The sequence below is a fragment of the Gymnoscopelus braueri genome (assembly GCF_963280865.1).
Source record: "Gymnoscopelus braueri genome assembly, chromosome: 3".
Lineage (NCBI taxonomy): Eukaryota > Metazoa > Chordata > Actinopteri > Myctophiformes > Myctophidae > Gymnoscopelus > Gymnoscopelus braueri.
Window position 1 is genome coordinate 8,890,716 of NC_137612.1, and position 25,237 is coordinate 8,915,952.

The following is a 25,237-nucleotide window of genomic DNA, read 5'->3' on the forward strand; positions in this document are numbered from 1 at the left end:
ATGTAATAAATAAAAATGTGTGGAGATATTATTCCATAAAAAGATTTTATTTAACGATGAAAATCCAACATCCGGTGTTATTGGTAAATACATAATATGACTACAGCACTATAGAGCGTCGCAGTTCCCGCCCACTTCCTGTTTTTTTTTAAGAAAAAACTCAATGAATTTTTCCATTGACATTTCCAAAAATATTTATATCTATTAATTTAAGCCTCGAATCAAGCCATCATGACATGACATGAATCATGACCATAAAACATTTGATTCTGTGATTATTTTTTTTTGAAAACGGCAAAACAAAGGGTATTTATTAAATATAGTATATCATATAATTAAATATAAAATAAATAAAAATCACAGAAAAAAACGTTTTATGGTCATGATTCATGTCAAGTCATGATGGCTTGATTCGAGGCTTAAATTAATAGATATAAATATTTTTGGAAATGTCAATGGAAAAATGCATTGAGTTTTTTCTTCCGGCACCAAAAAAAACAGGAAGTGGGCGGGAACTGCGACGCTCTATTGCAAAAGAAAAATTATATATGCACTTAAACAGAAGGAAAGCCCAGTAACTCAGCATGAACGTCTTGATAAATCCCATGTGCATGAGAAAGTACTATTCTAGGTCACCCTATTACCCTAATTCTCAAAACATCCACTTTCCAGGTAGCCCCACCAAAGTATTGTCAAGAGGCCAAGGCTTTCCCAACATCTGCAGAGATGTGCAGTGTATGAGTGAAATTAATTACACAAAAGTGTATGCATTCTGTATGCTCTTATAAAGGTCTCCACATTAACCACTTAATCTTATACACAAAATCTCATCGCCAAAACAAGCTCTCGACGCATCGAGACTTCGAGAGCTTGTAGATCTGTTATTTTCGCCGAATGTTCGCCACAGAATAGGAATGCTAGGGTTCATGTGGTTCATGGCCTGATGTAGTTTGTTTTCCACAGCTCTGCATGCACAACACGACTGAACATATAGGATAAAGTCCTGCAAAAATGGATGACAAATTGGTACCGTACTACACTGAAGTCACCAAAATAGTGAGTGACAATGAGTATTATGATTATACGATTAAGACTGGCATTTATCTGTTTGACCAGTAAATACATTGGGGTGGTTGGCTAGTTCCATCACAGATGATTTTTGGGGGCCGTAAATCAATGTCTTTTCACGGCTTCGACAGAGGCTTGTGTTTATTCAACCTCTCGTACCAAAAACATCACCTCAATTTGTCTCCGTCAACACACAGCATGTGGCTTCGCTTCAGGCTGACCCTTCCTGACGTAAGCTTCTCCACAAAGAGACGTCACCAAAACGAGGAGCCTGGGCGAAATGGGCCGGGTTCCTAAACAGATGCCAAACCAGAATGACCCGGTATCCTGATTACTTTAGTGTGTGTGTGTGTGTGTGTGTGTGTGTGTGTGTGTGTGTGTGTGTGTGTGTGTGTGTGTGTGTGTGTGTGTGTGTGTGTGTGTGTGTGTGTGTGTGTGTGTGTGTGTGTGTGTGTGTGTGTGTGTGTGTGTGTGTGTGTGTGTGTGTGTGTGTGTGTGTGTGCGTGCGTGCGTGCGTGCGTGCGTGCGTGCGTGCGTGCGCACGCGTGCGCACGCGTGCGGCTTGCTCAATGGATAATCAAACTTTAATACCTCCTCCTCCACCACTTCGCCAGACTCTCAGAGGGCGATAGGCCCTCGGCTTCATTGAACGAGGCTCCGCTGTGATTTCAGTGGCCCTTAATCTGATGAAGGGGCTCAATCTGATGTCCATATTGTGTTCATATGCATCTTTTTTTATGTGATAGGACAACTCCACAGCTTCCAAAGGCTGTCATGTCCAATCTGTCTGATTAGACACTGACATCGGGAGGGAAGAGAAACTTTGACCCCGATGTGATGTACAGTACAGCCTCAGATTTTCGCTGATGAAGGCTTGACGCCGGAGCGCGTACGTTGCTGTCTAATCTGCAGCATACCATGCCTACTTAATATGTGGCTTAAAAGGACAGTTCCGTGAGTGCTGGTATTCTCTTTTAGAGATTTATTGTAAAGTTACTTTTCCAGACCGTGCACCCGGTAAGAGAGTTCAGTATTGTTGAAACGAGTTGGAGTCGTGCTCGCACCCTTGATTTAAAGATAACCCACACTTTATAACATGGGACTGAAGGCAGGCAGGTGTATCTTCAAATATGGTCATAGATACTGATAACTATTTTCTGGGGAAAATTGCATTTGCTGCCATAAATAGATATGACCTGTTTTTGTTGTTGTTTACAGTTGCACAACAACAACAATAACAAATCTATGAAATAGCCGATTTAACAGCAAGTGTCACAGACACATACATCCCTCACTGGATGAACAGGAAGTGATTCCCTGCAGATTAAGAGATTACACATACAGTAATGACAATTTCTCTGATGAGTAGCTAGCTAATAGACAAGGACAAGGCTATATTTATCGGTCTGGGGGGCTTCCTTCTGATGGCCTTTTCAACCCATGGATGACAGATTAGAGCCCATCTCACTCAGACAGGAGATCAGGATGAAGCCACGCACCCTTTACTCCTGTTTAAAAATAGCCACTGAATAGCATCACATCACACCATCACACACAAAAGCTGTGTTTAAGCACGGTTGCAAGTACCATTGGATGTAGCAGCTGCCTGAAATAAGCATTTCTGTACAGATACACTGGGAAGAAACACATGTATGCGGAAGAATCTAACAACCATCTGTCTGTATTCTTGTTCTTCACACATACAATTACACGTGTGTGTGCATGCACACACGCACACAGACACGCACACGCACACACACACACACACACACACACACACACACACACACACACACACACACACACACACAATCACAAGACAAGAGCATGCTTTTGTTAGATGAAGGCAATCTTCAACTTAAAGGAGTAGCATTGATTTTTTTTTGTTTTTATTGCATTCCTAAGCCAATAATTTGGTAACCGGCGGTCTCTCCGGTAGGAGACACAAAGAAGACTTGAGAGAGACCACCGGTTATCAAATTATTGGCTTAGGAATGCGATAAAAATAAGAAAAAGTTTCCTTGAATTCAAGGCTTCATGGGGTGTGTAATTGACAGAAAATAAGATTGTTTTGAGGTGAACTACTCCTTTAAAGCTGTATATGTAAAGAGAGACAAAGAATTGTAATTTCTCAGGAATCAAGCATAAAGCACCAGCACTAAACATTTCCCACTAAAGAGCATAAGAGCATTGAGCATTTTTACAGATGCTAGATGTTTAAGTGCTTTATGTCCAATGTCTCAGTCTGTGCTGCAATTAATGAGAGCTCATTACTCTCTCCCATAGCCAGAAGCAGGCGTTATTAATCATGCGCGCACTAATATGTTACACAGAATGTAGTGGAGAAACATGTAGTATAAGTCTATAAGAATACATTAGTTGATTTTAGTGGGATGCTGGCCACTAGATGTAACAAAACACAACCTTGCACGTTGAAGTAAGTAAGCAAGTAAGGTACATTTACTCAAGTACTATTGTGAGGTATTTTTTACTATACTGGAGTATTTCCAGTTTTCAGTATACTTGTACTTCTACTCCACTACATCTCAGAGGCAAATTACATGTCGACCATTTGAAAATAGCCGATCTACAAGTAGATCTGCTATTTTCAAATTGTTATACATTTTATACATTTTATACATTTGAAAACATGTGAAATGGGACATTCTGCATAATGAGTACTGTACTTTCTACTATTGGTACTTCAAATACATTTTGATACCAATACTTTTTTACTTTTACTAAAGTAAATTTTGAATTCCGGACTTTTACTTTGTAACAGAATATTTCTCTACATTGAAGTATTGATACTTTTACTTAAGTAAAACCACCACTGGTATATACAGTAGTCTACAGTTTAAGTACCAATTCCTTGGCTTGTTACTTGTGCTCGACTCTGTCTTTCTCTTCAGACATCACTCACTGGTTTCTTTTGCCGTCAGCATTCTCCATTGTCATCAGAAACGTCCTCACCTTCCTCTCATCTCTCTGATCTGTGCTGCCAGACTCAGTCATCATTTATCCTCAGCCTCAATAATCACCATAGTCCCTTTTCTTTCTCGCTATCTCCTTCTCTTTCTGTCCTGCAGACCCATCTTGGTCCCTTTTTTTATTTATTCTTAGATAGTTATTTTTTTCCAGTACAAAATAATGTTAAAGGACGACTTCACCCATTTTCATCTTCATATAATTGGTCCTCACAAATGCTCATTATAATATGGTACCATGTTTGTCTTTCGTCGTCTGTGTCTCAGAGGAGGGCTGTGGACAGTTCAGAAACTCGCCTACCAGTGACATTCAATCCAAGCTGATAGGATGATTTTTTTCTGTCCTAGTCTCTTGAGGCCTATACACGGTTCCCTCTGCAGTCTATTCATGTGATCATTTACCTTGTTTATTGACTAGAGCTCAATAAACATTGGAAGTCCGAGTCGCACAGGATAAAATGCCTAAAATGTAAATTGTAAATACAGTCTGTGACGTTGTAGCCCTGAGTCCCCACTGTGATTAAGCCAGCTGGGTGAATGCATGGCGGGCCAAGTCAAATATGTGTGTGTCATCTTCTGAGATGCTCCTCGTCTCTGCATGAGGCTGAGCTGGAGTGAGAAATGCACATCATCACGCTGCGTTCACACGGGCACAGTGTCGATTTCGTCGACTAAAACTAGGACGAAAAATGTTCGTCGACTACCTTTTTTCACTGACGAAAAGGAAATAAAAAATGAGCTACGGTGACTAAAACTATAAATATACAGACAATTTCTTCAACAAATAAAAACTAGACTAAAATGTTAGGGAGGGACTAGTGGAAAAGAGATCCAGTAGAACTAAAAGACAAGTCATTTTATATCTTTGTTTGCGTTCGGGTGTTGCGCTCTGAAAATAGCAGATCTACAAGCCCAAGGATCTACAAGCCCATAACGCGTCGCACTGCGATGCGTTGTGGGCTTGTAGATCGGCTATTTTCAGCATGCAACCAAGTGTAAAATCAGCCAACAAAGCACCGCCAAAATACATTTTAGTCGACTAAATCAACTGTAGATTTAGTCGACTTATGATATTTAGTCGACTAAAACTAGACTAAAAGTAAAACATTTCGGATGACTAAAATATGACTAAAACTAAATGGAATTTTATTCAAAAGACTATGACTAAAACTACATCAAAATATGCTGTCAAAATCAACACTGCACGGGCAGATATAAAGAAACAAAGATACACAGCATATTTGTTGCTCTGTCGTTTTGTATCTGTGTTGCTCAACGCGGTCGTCATCAAGCTTGCTGCGTCATCGGAGCTACAGTTTTGTATCTTTGTATCTAGAAGTTGTAACCCAGCTAAACTTGAATTTGTAGCTTTGCATCTTTGTATCTTTCGTAGCAGCTACAAACGGTGGGTGTTGCTTTGTAATCTTCATGTCTCTGGCTTCCATTGAAAATGAATGGGAGACTGTATCTTTGTATCTGCCCGTGTGACCGCAGCATGAGAAATGCACATCATCAGAGTCTATGAAATGATGCAGGATGCCGTATCTGTTGGCAACAAAATAATATCCACGATCAGGTGGGCGGTGTTATCTCTTGCAACCTGTGGTGGAAAGTAACTAAGTACATTTACTCAACTACTGTTCTTGAGTACAATTTTCAATACTTTTACTTCTACTCCACTACATCTCAGCGGCAAATATTGTACTTTTACTCCACTACGATTATTTGACAACTTTAGTTACTAGTTACTTTGAAGATTTTGATTATTATTACAAAACATGCATTAACCACTTCAGCCCTATATGCATACTTAGGCTATTTGAAAACAGCCGATCTACAAAGCTCACAACGCAGCTTATAGATCTGCTATTTTCAAAGCATTTTTATCCATTTGGAAACTTGTGAAATGGGACATTCTGCAAAATGAGTACTTTTACTTTCAGTACTTAAGTATATTTTAATGTGAATACTTTTCTACTTTTACTCAAGTACATTTTGAATACCGGATTATTATTTATAGTAGAGTATTTCTACATTGTGTGGTATTGGTACTTTCACTTAAGTACAAAATGTGAGTACTTATCCCACCACTGATAATATCCGCCGATCAGGTGGGCGGTATTATCTCTCGCTGCCAAGTGAAGTATTTATCATGTCGTACGCGCCTCTAACCCAGGATTATACCACGCATTGTGAGGGGTGGGAGGGGAGGGGCGGGGGGGATGTGATTCGTTTGCTCTGCAATCTCCTTTGATGATTTGGTAACCTACTTCTCTCTACAAACGCTGGTGTGACGTAAAGAATAGCATTATGATGATGACCATAACATTGGCTTTGGCACCACACACACACACACACACACACACACACACAAAGGTCCCTGCAGGACTTAATGAAGTCTGCAAGGGAAAAGGCAAACCAGTACAATCATCATGATTGCCAGTTCTTTTTGCTTCACATAAAATTGCATTTATCTCTGAGCAGGGGTCATCAATATGTCTGTACACGGACAAATGTGTCCGTCGCAAGACTTGGCCTTTTAGATTTTGTTTTTACACATCATTATAGTGTTCTTATATTGATCATAAGACCCAATTACTGAATGTCAGTCTTATTCAGAATACATGTATGTATGACACCGATTAACTATGACACTATAAGTAAGATTCTTAAAGGGATAGTTCACCCAAAAAAGTACTTTTTTTCTATCAATTACACACCCCATGAAGCCTTGAATTCATGGAGATTGTATAGTTTTTGTCCCATTCCTACGCCAATAATTTGATGACTGGCGGAAAGATGCTAATGTCTCCGGTAGGAGACTCAAAGTTGACACTTTGAGTCTCCTACCGGAGTCACCGCTGGTCATAAAATTATTGGCTTAGGAATGCGACAAAAGTTTAATGAATTCATGTCTCCATGGGGTGTGTAATTGAAAGAAAAAATATATTTTTGGGGGTGAACTATCCCTTTAAACCTTTCATTTTCAAGGATCCCCATTACTCTGAGAGTGTACAAATGGAACCAAATGGACCCGTAAGGGTCCATTTGGTTCCATTTGTACACTCTCAGAGTTACAGACCTGTAATGGTCATTTAGGGCTATACTGTAGCTCTTTATGCGTTTGTCTCATTTTGTATGTCTATGGCAAAAATAGAATTTTTAACAAAAAAATTCTGCCACAAGCCAGCATGGCGATGACCGCCAGAGTGTAAAAATGGACCAGAAAACCTTGTTTTAATCTCTGCTCCACCACCATCCTCTGTAGAGCCTGCAATACTGGGCTCTGGCTGCTTATGTCTTTTAGAGTCTCTGTGGAAGTGAAGAGAGAAGCCAAGGTCAATTCACTGTGTTTTGTTGCTTGGCCCTGGACTGGCATGGGGATGTACTGGCTGGCGGGCAGTGGCCTTGTGGGTTCAGCGCTGTCAGGGGTGCCATGTGGAGCACTGGCCGGGAGGTGTGAGAGGTACATGGCATTGTCTACCGGCTGTTTGTCTCGTGACGTGACGTGGCTTGTGTGTGTGTGTGTGTGTGTGTGTGTGTGTGTGGGTGAGAGCTCCAGTCTGGTGACTCACTGGCTCAAATGTGATTTATTTATAGAGCGAAGCGGCGTTGTTGCATCCTGTCACTCTGGCTCAACTCTCACACTATAGGAGGGGGAGGACACCCCCCACACAGAAAGTTGGGGGACAGGTCAGCAATTGAGGCCTGTCACAATTATAGAGCACCGAAGTCTGACGTAATTTACACATCCTGGTCGCGTTTTTTTTTTCATCCATTCTGAATTCCCATAGACATGTTTAACACATCACCCGCCAAGGTATTAAACATCGTTTGTTATCCCCTTGCCAGCGTAATTACCTTCATCCGATGATCTTTGAAACGCCGTAGAAGCGACATTGTGTACAAAAAATATACATAGAAATAGTCCCCGTGGGTAGGCGGAGGGATCTGTGTATTCAGAGGAACAACAGCATTCCAGCCGCGATCCGCCATTTTGGGGCTTTGGCCCGCTGAAAACTGTGGTTTTCAATGCAAAAAAACAGCAACTGAGTTAGAGGTGTTTTTTCTGAAAATCCCATAGTCAGGGCGGATGGATGTGACGTTTTTTGGAATGATGTCACATCCACATATACTTCTTCTCTGAGTGACGATGGATCATCCCAAAGCGTGTTACGGTGCCTAAAACAGCGTGCCTCATTTTTTTAATAGAACGACTTTATGCGTGTTGCCGGGCAAGTGGACTATTTAATAGAACGGCTTTGCGTATATGGCAGGAAATGAGTTAATATCGCGTCAAATAAGAACTGTGTTCCAAAAATAAACAAATTACCCCAGCGGTTTGACTCTTATGGATACGAAGCCTCAACTGACGGTGAGAAAACGCTAATGTTACTTCCGCCGAATTAGTTAAATTTACGCCAGAAACAGACTGTATCAAATATGAGTGACTGACTATCACAAACGATACAGAGCCACCTCCCTGACAATATCGCCGAGACAGTTTGTTTATTTTTGCACCACAATTCTTATATGAGACGATTCTAAGATGACCCAATGTTATTCTGCATAGAGAAATTACTTCTACGACCCAGGGGATGGACGAGTGACGTCAGGACTTCTGTGCTCTATTAAGTAACCGTCTAATCACAATTATTTGAGATAATTATTTTTGCATTTTGTTTCACACACTTTCAAATATTATAAAAGCAGAAATAGCAGATCTACAAGCTTACAACGCGTCACTTGCTGTAAGTATAACATTATTGAACATGTCAATAATTTCTTTGTATCTTTCAGTTATTTTTCATATCTGTCCTGTGCAAATTTTGATTAGGAAGCCTAAAAGAACACAATTAAATCGTTATTCGCAATTATTTGAGTGACAGTTAATCGTCAACTTAAATGTGTAATGGTGACAGCCCTATAGGCAGCATTGCAGTAACGTGATCCACAGACATGATTTGCACACAATAGGACTTGAAATGACAGACAATGGAGGGCAAAGGGGTTGAGAGCACACGAGGCATGAAGAGAAGGCGTTACAACACGAGGGCAAGAGGAGAGAGAGGAGAGATGTAGAGCAAATGTAATTAACACACAATGCACAGAGAAGAGGAGCAGCTGAATTCCTTTACGTTTATGTTTATGTTTATGTTTATGTTTATTCAGCTTTCAGCATGATCACAGATGGTGCCATTAAAAACACTGAATTATTTTGCTGATTACAATATCAAACTTAAAATCTAAAAAATGCAATTGCCTATCAAAAAAATCTAATAACCTAAAACACAAATCTAAAATCCAATGACATTAATTTACTAATTAATTAATTAATTCATGTTTCTGGATTGGTTAAAGGGTAGTTCACCCAAAAAAAAAATCTATCAATTGCACACCCCATGAAGCCTTGAATTCATGGAGATAATTTGATTACCGGCGGAAAGATGCTAATGTAGGAGACACAAAGTAGACTCTTTGCGTCTCCTACCGGAAATACACCTGGTCATCAAATTATTAGCTTAGGAATGCGACAAAAACAAATTAAAATCCATGAATTCAAGGCTTCATGGGGTGTATAATTGATATAAAAATAAGTAATTTTTTGGGTGAACTACTCCTTAAAGAGCATTGGTGGAAAAAGTACTAATTCTTTTTACTTAAGTGAAAGTATCAATACTGCCATGCAGAAACACTCTGTACAAAAGTATTGGCATCAAAATATACTTGAAGTACCAAAAGTAAAAGTACTCATCGTGCAGAACGTCCCGTTTCACAAGTTATCATATGTCTAAAATGTATAAAATTAGCAGATAAGCTCACAACGTGTCGCGACGCGTTGTAGATCAGCTATTTTTAAATAGCCAAAGTTTAAATAGGGCTGAAGTGGTAAGTGGTTTTGTAATAATAATCAAAATCTACAAAGTTTTCAAATAATTGTAGTGGAGTAAAAAGTACAATATTTGCCTCTGGGATGTAGTGGAGTAGTAGTAAAAGTATTGAAATGTGGACATACACCAGTAAAGTAAAGGCACCTCACACTTGTACTTAAGTACAGTGCTTGAGTAAATGTACTTAGTTACTTTCCAACACTGTATAAGAGCCCTGTCATAGAAATGAGTAAGGGAAATGAGTAAGCTCACAGTCACAGGTCATGGGATATAGACAGATGGTGAGGTTATTCCAGACATCAGTGGACTAAATACATGGTACTGTACATGGTGGATGCAAACAGTACCAAGGCTAGGATGATAAGGGATATTCCTCTAGCGAAGCAGCTTAGAAGATTGATTGGACGGATTCAAATCGAAAAGACGTGGAGAAAATTGTATGTTTGTTTTGGTTCTGGCAACGTTCACCAACAGGACTTAAATGTGTCCCCTCAGCGTAGTCAAAAGTCCAACCATAATTACAGGCCTGTATTGTTTGGTTGACAGTAGAATCGTAAATTAAAGGAATGAGCTTCATATTACCAGTCGTGGGAAAAGTACTGAAATGTTTAACTTAAGTAAAAGTATCAATACTGCAGAAATACTCTGTTAAAAGTAAAAGTCCGGTATTTCAAATTTGCTTGAGTAAAAGTACACAAGTATTGGCATCAAAATGTACTTGAAGTACTAAAAGTAAAAGTACTCGTTATGAAGAATGTCCCCAGTTCACAAGTTCAACATGTTTAAAAATATTTTTTAAATAGCCGATCTACAAGCTCACAATGTATCGCATCGTGACGCGTTGTGAGCTTGTAGATCTGCTATTTTCAAATAGCCTAAGTCAGGGGTGGGCAACTTTGATGATGGAGAGGGCCTCTATATTTCCAAACTTTTTTCCAGGGGGCCACATTGTATATTGTTGCTGTCGGGCACAAACCTCTTATCTCCATATTTGAACTTTTTTCGTAAATTAATGCCCGTCATTCTAGTATGTCACACAAAAGTAGCAAAATTTGCAGATTGAAAATAGTAAATACTTAACGCACACATACACACACACACACACACACACACACACACGCACACACACACACACACACACACACACACACACACACACACACACACACACACACACTAACTAGAAGGTCACTGGTTCAAATGACCAGTGAAATGGTAAGTGGTGCATTTATGTAGAAGCTTTATCCAAAGCGCTTTACAATGTGCCCATTCACACACACACACACACACACACACACACACACACACACACACACACACACACACACACACACACACACACACACACACACACACATTCACACACATACATTGACACACTGCCAGGGAGGTAACCATGCATCCATTGCTCATCAAGCAGGAGCACTTAGGGCCGGGTCTGTGTCTTGCTCGAGGACTCTTAGGCACTAACCCAGGGGTAGCCGGGGTACGGTCGGTATCGAACTGGGAACCTCCCGATTCTCATGCGGCCAGCAGCCACTCTACCTACTACTGCCGAGCTACTGCCGCGGAAATCTGTGTGTCACAGCCCTCCCGTGTGTGTGTGTGTGTGTGTGTGTGTGTGTGTGTGTGTGTGTGTGTGTGTGTGTGTGTGTGTGTGTGTGTGTGTGTGTGTGTGTGTGTGTGTGTGTGTGTGTGTGTGTGTGTGTGTGTGTGTGTGTGTGTGTGTGTGTGATCAAGGTGAAATGTGTCCATTCAACACATGGAGTCCCCTTCTCTCACACTGAAGTATATTCAGTGTTGTACTGTGATTTTTTTTTTTACCAGAGGAGAGCTACGTCATGCGCACATGCACACGCCCGCGCTGCATACACTCGCACGTGAGCGATCGCTGATTGATATAACCTCTTTAATAATATGTAGGCCTACAATATACACTGTGGAGGCGGAGTCTCCGGTAGGAGACTCAATTGAGACTCAATTGAGTCTCCTACTGAGCAGCCACCCGGTCATCAAATTATTGGCTCATAAATGCAACAAATACAAAACAAAGTATTTTTGTACTATTTTAGCTCAATGTGAGAACCTATAAGCATAACTATTCAGATCATTCACTCTCTCCACTGATATCTCCCAACCGTAGAGACTGTTGTAGAATTATCTAATAAATCTAATATAAAAATAAAATTCCTCTCTTATGGGGGTCCCTGGCACAAAATACAAGAGGCCAACAGTGGTGGAAAAAGTACTCAAATTTTTTGCTTAAAGGTAGGGTAAGTGATATTTTGGGGTTAAAACAAAAAGTATATTGTTAAAAGGTTAAAGCACTATATTCTGATAGTAATCATTGCTATAGAGTGTTTGATCAGTAACAGGAGTCTCCCCGTCTCTCCAGCTCTTTAATAAACAGAAAATACATTTTCCGGTAGGTGTCAAAATCTCAGCCAATCAGGAGAAAGTACCAATTTTTAAGCTTCATTTTTATAGTGTTCCAGTTCCAATTTTGCATGCTCATTTCTTAGTGTCATCACTTCCAATTTCACTTGTTTAATCTATATCCTGATTGAATTCTCTATCCTGATTGGATAAAATTGGAAATGAAACTGAAACTGAAACGAAAATGTATTTTCTGTTTTATAAAGAGCTGGAGAGACAAGGAGACTCCTTTTACTGAACTAACACTCTATAGCAATGAGTACTATCAGAATATAGACCCATTTTGCAATTATTTGAATAATTGCAAATCACTTACCCTACCTTTAAGTAGTATCAATACTGCAATGTAGAAATACTGTTACAAGTAAAAGTCCGGAATTAAAAATGTACTTGAGTAAAAGTATGAAAGTATTGGTATCAAAATGTACTTAAAGTACCAAAAGTACTCATTATGCAGAATGTCCCATTTCACAAGTTTAAATGTATAAAATGTATTAAAATCTTTTGAAAAGAGCAGATCTACAAGCTCACAATGCGTCGCGGGAATGTATATAGGGCTGAAGTGGTTAATGTATGTTTTGTAATAATAATCTAAATCTACAAAGCAACTAGTAACTAAAGTTTTCAAATAATTACAGTGGAGTAAAAGCATAATATTTGTCTCTGAGATGTAGTGGAGTAGAAGTAAAAGTACTGAAAATTGGAAATACTCCAGTAAAGTAAAAGTACCTCAAAATTGTACTTAAGTACAGACAGTACTTGAGCAAATGTACTTAGTTACTTTCCACCACTGATGGCCAAATACGTATCAATTTGTTTGTCCTCAATCTGGGAAACCATCAGCAAAAAAGGGGGAACATGTTTTCCTCCTTTGAGCTCTGAATCTGTCTTGAAAGATGAATCACCAGTGATAACATTGGGAACAAGATGCTGCAGCTAGGCGATGGGCTGGCAGGAGGGCAAAAGGTCGTCTGGGATGCCACCAGCAGGGCATCACTGCTCCCATCTCAGTGAGTAGGCAAAAACATTGTTGGAGGTTGTGGGGGTGGGGTGGGGGGGGGGGGGGGGGGTTAAATCTGCCTCCGAATCTGGCTTGAAAGATTAGTTTGTCCTTAACCCATTCAATCCAGGAACACATACTGTACTGAGTCATTTAATTTATTTATTTTAGCTATAACCATTATTTTATACCTTGGGCTATTCAAAAATAGCTGATCTTCAAACTTGTAGTGCCACGCTACAAGCTTGTAGATCTGCTATTTCAAAATATTTTGTTGCAGGGACCCCCAGAAGCAATGATTTGAGTTCAAAATGTATATATATATTGAAAGATTTGCACACTTTTTCAAAAAACTTTTTTTTTCAAAAATAGCAGATCTACAAGTTCATGAGTGCCACGCTATGAGCTTGTATACCTGCTATTTTTGGAATAGCCAAAGAAATTAGACATCCGGGAACACATCTGTGTTCCCGGATTGAATGGGTTAACATGAAACTGTTTGAGAACCGCACTGATCTAGAAGCCCTCCCTGTGGTCAGTTGAAGCTCCAGTGAAGTGCCCTGTCTGTCTGTCTGGATGCTGAAACATTGAACCCAGGAAAGAGTCCTATTATATATGAGGAGATCTTACTTATGGTGGTTGGTTGGTATCCATGGTAAAGTGTGGATAATGGAAGGTATAGGGTCATCAATTAAAGAAGCCTGCCACCCTGACAGTACTGTCACCGCCCACTCAATGCCAGCACTGCCCTATCTGAGTCATGTGCTCCAAACTCCTGGTGACTGAGCATCCTCTTCCTCTCTCTCACATGGGGGGGGGGGGGGGAGAGAGAGAGAGAGAGAGAGAGAGAGCGTGAGCGTGATGGGAAAATTCAGTCATCCAGCTGGAAATTCAACGCACACAGTGGTAGCCACTGTGATGTGTGCAGTGGTGAAAAAAAGTGTTTTACTTCAGTAAGAGTATAAATACTGCAATGTAGAAGTACTCTGTTACAAGTGAAAGTCCGGAATTCAAAATGTACTTAACTAAAAGTACAAAAGTATTGGTTTTGAAATATACTTAAAGTACAAAAGTAAAATTACTCATTATGCAGAATGTCACATTTCACAAATTTTCAAATGTATAATGTAAAAAAAAACTGGAAAATAGCAGATCTACAAGCTCACAATGCTTTCGTATCGCGATGCATTGTGAGCTTATAGATCTGCTATTTTCAAATGGCCGAAACGTATATAGGGCTGAAGTGGTTAATGTATGTTTTGTAATAATACTCAAAAAATCTACAAAGTAACCAGTAACTAAAGTCTTCCAATAATTGTAGTGGAGTAAAAGTACAATATTTGCCTTTGAGATGTAGTGGAGTAGAAGTATTGAAAATTGGAAATACTCCAGTAAAAGTAAAAAAAAGACTTCAATATTGTACTTAAGTACAGTACTTGAGTAAATGCACTTAGTTACTTTACACCACTGGTGTGCACGCACGCACTGCACTGCTGACTGTATCACATGCCACAAAGCATCCCAATCCCACTGACACAGGACTTCTGAGCACATAGGGGAGCGGGGGGTTGTGTAAGCAGATCGAGGTTTAATCATAAAACCTCTCTACCCACCACAATTGCATTGAACACAAAAGCTCCAGAGAAGTCAAAAACACTATAGCTGAGGAATGAGTTCAGGAGAATACAAGAACGCTCACCCTGCAAAACACGCTCGTCCCCGGGGCAAATCCGGCACCAGTATTCATAAACTTAACCTCAGTAAAACTATGCCTATACCTAACCTTATTCCTGAACGTAACCTCAGTAAAACTATGCCTAAGCCTAACCTTATATTCCTAAACCTAACCTTATTCCTGAACGTAACCTCAGTAAAACTATGCCTACACCTAACCTTATAATCCTAAACCTAACCTTTTTCCTAAGCGTAACCTCATTAAACTATGCCTAAACCTAAGCTTATATTCCTAAACCTAACCTTATTCATAAACGTAACCTCAGTAAAAACTATGCCTAAACCTAACCGTATTCCTGAACGTAACCTCAGTAAAAACTATGCCTAAACCTAACCTTATTCCTAAACTTAACCTCAGTAAAAACTATGCCTAAACCTAACCTTATTCCTAAACTTAACCTCAGTAAAAAACTATGCCTAAACCTAACCTTATTCCTAAACTTAACCTCTGTAAAACTATGCAGAACCTTAAATTTATATTCCTAACCTTAACCTCAGTAAAACAAATTCAAGAAAAAATGCGGGAAAAATGGGGGCGAGTGTGTTTTGGGGCAAGTCTTCCGGTTACTGTTCAGATGGATGTATACAGTCTCATACTAGTGGTGGAGGAAAGTGCATGAACCAACGGAAAGGTTACATTCCCACTAGTCTAGATTATAGAGCCCCCCCTCCTCCCACTACTGCTGATCATCTGTGTCATAGGAAGGCCCTGCAGAGAACATGAGGTTAAGGGCATTATAACTTTACCCAAGTTGTACTGTAGCTCATCCTGTAGCTAACAACTATAAGTCCCATGTACCATAAGTGGTTTGACCTTATGCAGGCTGCTCTCCATCAACACTTATCTTCACACGCTTCTTCTTCTTCTTCAGGCTTAAAGGAGTAGTTCACCCCAAAAAAGAATCGTATTTTCTATCCATTATACACCCCATGAAGCCTCGAATTCATGAAGACTTTCTTTATTTTGTCGCATCCCCAAGCCAATAATTTGATCACCGGCGGAAAGATGCTCCGGTAGGAGATCTCCGGTAGGAGACTCAAAGAGTCTTCATTGAGTCTCCTACTGGAGAGTGCGCCGGTAATCAAATTATTGGCTTAGGAATGCGACAAAAACAAAAAAAATCACCATGAATTCAAGGCTTCATGGGGTGTGCAGGCTAATCGATAGAAAAAAAGTCATTTTGGGAGTGAACTATCCCGTTTAAATGGACCATCAGCCGTCTCAGTCAGAATACCAAGATTTTGAAATAAATGTAATGCAATAATGAACAAGTGGCAATGTGTGACATGCCATGATTTGTGACAAACACATGAGCCCCCTCTTGGCTAACAAGGGAACCAGGAGACCTGGTACTGCCAGACCCCTAGTGGTTGAAAGAGCACTACGTCACGCTAAGCTTGGCCAATCAAAAAGAGGACAGAAGACAGACCTCTTTTATGCCCATGTATGGATGAAAACGTTTGTTAAATCTGGGGGTTAAATCTGCCTCCGAATCTGGCTTGAAAGATTAGTTTGTCCTTAACCCATTCAATCCAGGAACACATACTGTACTGAGTCATTTAATTTATTTATTTTAGCTATAACCATTATTTTATACCTTGGGCTATTCAAAAATAGCTGATCTTCAAACTTGTAGTGCCACGCTACAAGCTTGTAGATCTGCTATTTCAAAATATTTTGTTGCAGGGACCCCCAGAAGCAATGATTTGAGTTCAAAATGTATATATATATTGAAAGATTTGCACACTTTTTCAAAAAACTTTTTTTTTCAAAAATAGCAGATCTACAAGTTCATGAGTGCCACGCTATGAGCTTGTATACCTGCTATTTTTGGAATAGCCAAAGAAATTAGACATCCGGGAACACATCTGTGTTCCCGGATTGAATGGGTTAACATGAAACTGTTTGAGAACCGCACTGATCTAGAAGCCCTCCCTGTGGTCAGTTGAAGCTCCAGTGAAGTGCCCTGTCTGTCTGTCTGGATGCTGAAACATTGAACCCAGGAAAGAGTCCTATTATATATGAGGAGATCTTACTTATGGTGGTTGGTTGGTATCCATGGTAAAGTGTGGATAATGGAAGGTATAGGGTCATCAATTAAAGAAGCCTGCCACCCTGACAGTACTGTCACCGCCCACTCAATGCCAGCACTGCCCTATCTGAGTCATGTGCTCCAAACTCCTGGTGACTGAGCATCCTCTTCCTCTCTCTCACATGGGGGGGGGGGGGGGGAGAGAGAGAGAGAGAGAGAGAGAGAGCGTGAGCGTGATGGGAAAATTCAGTCATCCAGCTGGAAATTCAACGCACACAGTGGTAGCCACTGTGATGTGTGCAGTGGTGAAAAAAAGTGTTTTACTTCAGTAAGAGTATAAATACTGCAATGTAGAAGTACTCTGTTACAAGTGAAAGTCCGGAATTCAAAATGTACTTAACTAAAAGTACAAAAGTATTGGTTTTGAAATATACTTAAAGTACAAAAGTAAAATTACTCATTATGCAGAATGTCACATTTCACAAATTTTCAAATGTATAATGTAAAAAAAAACTGGAAAATAGCAGATCTACAAGCTCACAATGCTTTCGTATCGCGATGCATTGTGAGCTTATAGATCTGCTATTTTCAAATGGCCGAAACGTATATAGGGCTGAAGTGGTTAATGTATGTTTTGTAATAATACTCAAAAAATCTACAAAGTAACCAGTAACTAAAGTCTTCCAATAATTGTAGTGGAGTAAAAGTACAATATTTGCCTTTGAGATGTAGTGGAGTAGAAGTATTGAAAATTGGAAATACTCCAGTAAAAGTAAAAAAAAGACTTCAATATTGTACTTAAGTACAGTACTTGAGTAAATGCACTTAGTTACTTTACACCACTGGTGTGCACGCACGCACTGCACTGCTGACTGTATCACATGCCACAAAGCATCCCAATCCCACTGACACAGGACTTCTGAGCACATAGGGGAGCGGGGGGTTGTGTAAGCAGATCGAGGTTTAATCATAAAACCTCTCTACCCACCACAATTGCATTGAACACAAAAGCTCCAGAGAAGTCAAAAACACTATAGCTGAGGAATGAGTTCAGGAGAATACAAGAACGCTCACCCTGCAAAACACGCTCGTCCCCGGGGCAAATCCGGCACCAGTATTCATAAACTTAACCTCAGTAAAACTATGCCTATACCTAACCTTATTCCTGAACGTAACCTCAGTAAAACTATGCCTAAGCCTAACCTTATATTCCTAAACCTAACCTTATTCCTGAACGTAACCTCAGTAAAACTATGCCTACACCTAACCTTATAATCCTAAACCTAACCTTTTTCCTAAGCGTAACCTCATTAAACTATGCCTAAACCTAAGCTTATATTCCTAAACCTAACCTTATTCATAAACGTAACCTCAGTAAAAACTATGCCTAAACCTAACCGTATTCCTGAACGTAACCTCAGTAAAAACTATGCCTAAACCTAACCTTATTCCTAAACTTAACCTCAGTAAAAACTATGCCTAAACCTAACCTTATTCCTAAACTTAACCTCAGTAAAAAACTATGCCTAAACCTAACCTTATTCCTAAACTTAACCTCTGTAAAACTATGCAGAACCTTAAATTTATATTCCTAACCTTAACCTCAGTAAAACAAATTCAAGAAAAAATGCGGGAAAAATGGGGGCGAGTGTGTTTTGGGGCAAGTCTTCCGGTTACTGTTCAGATGGATGTATACAGTCTCATACTAGTGGTGGAGGAAAGTGCATGAACCAACGGAAAGGTTACATTCCCACTAGTCTAGATTATAGAGCCCCCCCTCCTCCCACTACTGCTGATCATCTGTGTCATAGGAAGGCCCTGCAGAGAACATGAGGTTAAGGGCATTATAACTTTACCCAAGTTGTACTGTAGCTCATCCTGTAGCTAACAACTATAAGTCCCATGTACCATAAGTGGTTTGACCTTATGCAGGCTGCTCTCCATCAACACTTATCTTCACACGCTTCTTCTTCTTCTTCAGGCTTAAAGGAGTAGTTCACCCCAAAAAAGAATCGTATTTTCTATCCATTATACACCCCATGAAGCCTCGAATTCATGAAGACTTTCTTTATTTTGTCGCATCCCCAAGCCAATAATTTGATCACCGGCGGAAAGATGCTCCGGTAGGAGATCTCCGGTAGGAGACTCAAAGAGTCTTCATTGAGTCTCCTACTGGAGAGTGCGCCGGTAATCAAATTATTGGCTTAGGAATGCGACAAAAACAAAAAAAATCACCATGAATTCAAGGCTTCATGGGGTGTGCAGGCTAATCGATAGAAAAAAAGTCATTTTGGGAGTGAACTATCCCGTTTAAATGGACCATCAGCCGTCTCAGTCAGAATACCAAGATTTTGAAATAAATGTAATGCAATAATGAACAAGTGGCAATGTGTGACATGCCATGATTTGTGACAAACACATGAGCCCCCTCTTGGCTAACAAGGGAACCAGGAGACCTGGTACTGCCAGACCCCTAGTGGTTGAAAGAGCACTACGTCACGCTAAGCTTGGCCAATCAAAAAGAGGACAGAAGACAGACCTCTTTTATGCCCATGTATGGATGAAAACGTTTGGAGAGGGGGACCGACAAAGCCTCATGTAGGCCCGACCCTACATGAGGCTACATGAGGACAGAAGACAGACCTCTTTTATGCCCATATGGACGAAAACTTTTGGAGAGGGGGACCGACAAAGCCTCATGTAGGCCCGACCCCCTGGGTCTGGCAAAAATGCATAACTCTCAATGGGAGATTCCAAATGAATGGCTGCTGTATCTAGTGCAGGATTTGAAACCAAACGCCTGGAGTAAGGATAGCGGGTTTTTTTTCTTTTTTTTTCTCCACGATTTTGTTACCCATTTTTTCACCCAGTGCCAATTGCCTTTGTAATCATGGGTGCTACTCTCGCTCTGCCAGCCTGGGGAGAGCCCAGAACTGAGCTCATTCCTCCTTCAATGCATGAGGAGCTAGCAAGCCGCTTCTTATCACCTGACAGAGGGGAGCCCCGGCTGACCATGGGGAGGCAGTATAGAGACCAGGATTACTGCATGTTTTTTGTGAGGGTACCTACCCTAGGGGACACGGGGAGAACATACAAACTGAAAGGCCCTTTCGCCAACCCCATCTAGGGTATGCACTGATGACGCGGAGGAGAGGACCCGCCCCCAGTGCCCACAGCGTACCCGGCGGGAATCGAACCCAGGACCTTCTAAGCTAGCGTATTTGCTCTGCCTTGAATGGGTCATGGTGGGGAATGGCCCTGACTGAGTAGCAGTTATCTCAATAATCTAACATAATATATATATATTTTTTAAACAGTCAATCAAGGCTCCAGACCAGACACAGGCTTATGTCTTTCATGGTCTAGTCTTGTGATTTGACTATGATATTAGATTCTAAGAACATGGGCAAAGTCACTGTGGGGGGGGGGTCATTTTTGTGTGCAGTGGCCCACAATGTGAGACTGAAAAATGCTCCCATGTTTTCTTTTCATTCCTGCAGAGAGGTAAACCAATACCTGCCTGCAGGAGAGGGGTATAATATTATAAAATAGGTTGATCAAATTGAAGAGGCACTGAGTGAATCACTGTGCCCGGCCACTTAGCATGTCCATTAACTCTCACAGGACCGTCATGGAGCAGACTTGAGTTAGAACTATAAGATATCAATCAGCAACACATAATACAAGTGGGATTCTGAGAGATCATAGAGATAGAAGCCGTAATCAGTTCAAGACATGTTGCATATGGATATAGCTAACTTGTCAGTCCCAGAAACTGAAACAGACAATGATTTGGATTAAGAAATAAAACAACTCTTTTCATTCAGGCCGAGGCCTATCCAATGTGATTGCAACAATGTAGGATGGATTCTGGCCCTCAGTGTTTTGTCACATCAAAGGCCAGAAAGTCACTTTCTGTCGCATACAATTAAATCCACAAGAAATGTCATAGAATATGAACACAATATATAATTGCATACACATGTGTGGCCAGTGGCCACCCACAAGCACACACAATAACTTATACTTGCACGCATGAAAACACAAGCTTTTATGTTCAAATACCAGATCAAGAGCTCAGAATCAGCCAACTCCGGCTGAGACCGGATCAGTCTTTTGAGAATGCAATCAGTGCTCTGGAGGGAGTGAGGTCAGACTATATAGCAACCCCAGTAGAGAGTCAAATATAGCAGCAGCACAGACAGGGCATAACTGATCATTTCAGCTTATCAAGTCCAGCAGTCAGTTCCACCTGCTTCCTTCCCACAAGTCCCCTATAGCTGTGAAGGGGACTCCTGCATGGCAGATCTGGGTTTTTCTGCCCATGGATGGATTGAGCTACTGGCAGACAGGACTATCCTCATGATTCCTTTGAATGGTTTCATTGCATTCCCCCAACACAGTCAAGGTGACATGTTGTTGAAGGCTCTCATAAAAGCAGCTGAAAAGTGATAATGAGTCACGGCTTGGCTGGCTGGTGGGGGGAGGCTCAGCTATGGATGCTGCCCACACTGCCCACTGTATTTTATCATCCATTTTACAAGGGACTTGTTTGAACATTATAGCTACATTACAGCACAAAAAAAAACATCAGTAGTAGGCCTATAATAAAGGCACCTCAATCCTGTTAACATCAGATTTATGATTGATCATCCTAATGGAAATTCCAGTCCACACCTGCATGTATCCAGGCAGTTAAGTGGTACGTGCCACCATCATCAAATTGCATAATGTAAAATATGTAAATGATATAGCCTACCAAATACAAGCCGGACTTCAAGCATGGACAGTGGCTCTCGGAGACAGCCTGGGCCAATGGGCAGCGCAACAGGGTGCCAGTCCAGTCCAGTCCAGACTCATTAGGTTATTTATTGTGACAACAATGTCATTCCTGCCCGTCAGAATTCGTGCCAGTGGCTTGAAAGATGAACGCCGACTACATAATAGTGCATGTGTTGCTGCTCGGCAGGGCTGTCGGACAATAACTGGCAACACATTCATGAAAATTACACCACATGAGAATAGGTCAGGCTTGTTATAGTTGCTATCATCGCCTGATTCGCCTCGCCTCTCCGCCAACCTTTTACCTGCTGGATAACGGTTTCAGTCAAAATGGGGCGATCAAGGGGTCCCCCAATTAATTTGGGGACGATCAAGGGGTCCCCCAATTTGGGGGAAATTTTGGGTTTTGACTGAAACCGTTATCTTTAACATGCCTTTTGCTTTCTGCACAAAAAAGCAGCAATAAGCGTTTTCTAGACTAGTATTCATCATATGTTCCTCGCTGATTGCTGCCAGCATTTCTCCGTTTAATATTCTGTGGAGGAAAAAAAGAGTGATCTGCCCAAGGCTAGCTTTTCAAAAGTTTTCATTTATCTAAACGTGATAGATGTCAGCCGATCACGTTAAAAAGCTCGATCCATTTGGTGAATGGAAACCATATACAGTGGATCATCATCTTACCAGCTCTGTCCTCCTCCACAAACTCCACAGATATCTCCACACTGGGTCTGATGATCCTCGGCTCCTCGGCGCTCCTCTCAGCACTGCTATACGGGGTAAACGGTCCGTACGCGTTCCCTCTGAATTGTTGTGTAAATGTCATGTGTTATTTCACTAAATTGTCTTCATAATCGGTTCAAAGTGGGATGTGTGTGAGCGAGGGGGTCCGCGGGTTCCGCCTCCTGTATGAAGCTACTCCAATCAATGTATTTCTGGTGTACAGTAACAGTATACCGCCAGAGCGCGCACACACAGCTCTCAGTATTATATCTGACACGCGCCCCCCTACTACTACTATACAACCGTCATTTAATTGTCAAGTGTCACTTTTGGCCGTTAGTAAAAAAAAAAAAAAACGATTATGTATTTTATTATTTATGTTTTCTTTATCTTTTTTTTATCTTTTTTATTTTATTATAGATTTGTTTTCTTTTCATTTATGAAAGGATTTTCCTTTTTTTGTACCCATTTTTATTTACAGGCTATAGCCTACTCGTCGTGCATGTGCTTGATACACACTGATACACGTGCCAGGCACAGACAGTAGACAAAGGGATTGACACACACACACACACACACACACACACACACACACACACACACACACACACACACACACACATACACACACACACTAGTAGCCATGATATATCATAACAGGACAAAACATCAGCCAATGCACGTCGTCCGATTCATTCATTCATAAATCGGACGAATCCGACATTTTTTCACACGCAATCAGCAATCAAATCACGCAGCTGGCCAAACGCTGCCACCTATGTGAGGATGATGCCATCCATGATGCGTCAAAGAGACCACCCTGTTTACGCACGTAAGCCCCCCGTTTCTAGGTCATTGGCTGAAGCGTGTTTTGATGTCACAACGCCGAGGTATCGTCCCTTATATCTTCACTGAGAGAGAGAGAGTGAGAGTGAGAGATCATACACGTGTTTGTAAAAAAAAAAAAAAAAAAAGGAATGTCAGTTTCATTCAAATTTGCATTTCTTTGTTCGAATCATTATTCATTATACATTTTGGAAAAGTGTTTACTCCTTTTATCATAACACACGCACGCACGCGCGCCCGCGCACACACACACACACACACACACACACACACACACTATAGTTTATTCTGCAGCCTATCATACGCACAGAAAGGGGGGTCAGATTTGACAGAATGCAATTTACATACAATCTGTATTCTGTACATACAATCAGTACAGTAGATACTGGATCGAATCTAGGAATCTAGGCTTTCTGGGTATACTGTAGGAATTCAAAGCAGAGAGACATTCTAATCTTTCCCCCAATTTCTTTGATCATAGTATTGACCTATAGCCCATATATGTACATGGAGGGGTGAGCATGAGCCACCTGTCAATTTCCTTTGAAGCTGCCACTAGAGCGAAGCTCATCTTGTGTAGAGAGAGGAGAGGACATTTCACCTCTGGAATCTATAAGCACAGCATCCTGCACAGAGGGGAGACCCAGTGGGGAATGGCTACCCCAGAGCGGACCGGGCCAGAGAGGCTGAGACAGGGTTGTGTATTATGGTTCGGAGATCACCAGCAGCGGAGCCCTGACAGTGACAGATGTAAATGGCACACAGCTCTCTAGCAGAGGACATGCAGGACACGAAGGCAAGACACTTCCTTGTCCATTTCAATCTCACGGGTTGTGTATTTATTACTCAGTGGTGGAAGAATGACTCACATACTTTACTTAAGTAAAAGTATCAATACTGCAATGTAGAAATACTCGGAAAAGTCAGGGTATATAAAATGTACTTTGGTACCAAAAGCAGAAAGTACTCATTATGCAGAATGCTACATTTCAGTTTTCAAATGTATAAAATGTATACAAATCTTTTGAAAATAGCCGATCTACATGCTCACAATGTGTCACATTGTGAGCTTGTAGATCGGCTATTTTCTTTTTTTTTTAAATATTTTTTGGGGCTTTTTATGCCTTTATTTAGAGAGGGATAGGGACAGTAGGCTGACAGGAAATAGGGAGAGAGATGGGGGGTGACACGCAGCAAAGGTCGTGGACGGGAGTCGAACCCGCGACACGCTGTCAGACACGCTGTCATGAGAAGGAAGACTGAGAAGAAGTGAAAGATCTGTCAACCTAAAGACGTTGACATGTTCACACTTGAAAATAGAATACGTCAGTCACAGTCAGACATGAGCATATCCTATGTCTGATGTGCAATAGAAGTCTGCACCACACACTCAAACATCAATGATCGAGTCCATATACTGTTAATAACAATAATTAGTTATTTAAATATCAGAGCACAGACACTTCCAAAGCTGTACAGGACTGACTAGAACATGGATGAACAATTTAATCCAACCAACTATATTATAAGAACTGGCATGGAGAGTGCATTTGTGATGCTTCGTTAACAAAGAGATAAAGGGTCATTCTGCAACATCAGCATGACATTATAGACAATCTAGCTTGGTATCACAATGCAAATCGCATTACGAAAAAAATCAATTACACACCCCATGAAGCCTTGAATTCATGGCGATTTTTTTGTTTTTGTCGCCTAAGCCAATAATTTGATGACCGGCAG

General features: G+C 40.8%; 2 protein-coding genes across 4 annotated transcripts in view; one reads left to right on the forward strand and one right to left on the reverse strand.

The window, feature by feature from the left end:
- The window catches only part of LOC308083072 (engulfment and cell motility protein 2), a 302,126-nt gene extending 300,671 nt beyond the window's left edge, over positions 1 to 1,455 (forward strand). For 2 of the 3 annotated variants that reach the window (XR_013932966.1, XR_013932967.1), the window contains exon 25: positions 1,409 to 1,454. The gene's annotated coding sequence lies outside the window, so the exon portion shown is untranslated. Of the gene's footprint in view, positions 1 to 1,408 lie in introns of all 3 variants that reach the window. The other variant, XR_013932965.1, reaches the window with a different exon arrangement.
- The window catches only part of LOC308083074 (sodium-coupled neutral amino acid transporter 3-like), a 61,677-nt gene extending 38,952 nt beyond the window's left edge, over positions 1 to 22,725 (reverse strand). The window contains exon 1 of the mRNA XM_080425207.1: positions 22,613 to 22,725. The gene's annotated coding sequence lies outside the window, so the exon portion shown is untranslated. The remainder of the gene's footprint in view (positions 1 to 22,612) is intronic.
- Positions 22,726 to 25,237: the final 2,512 nt, after the last annotated feature.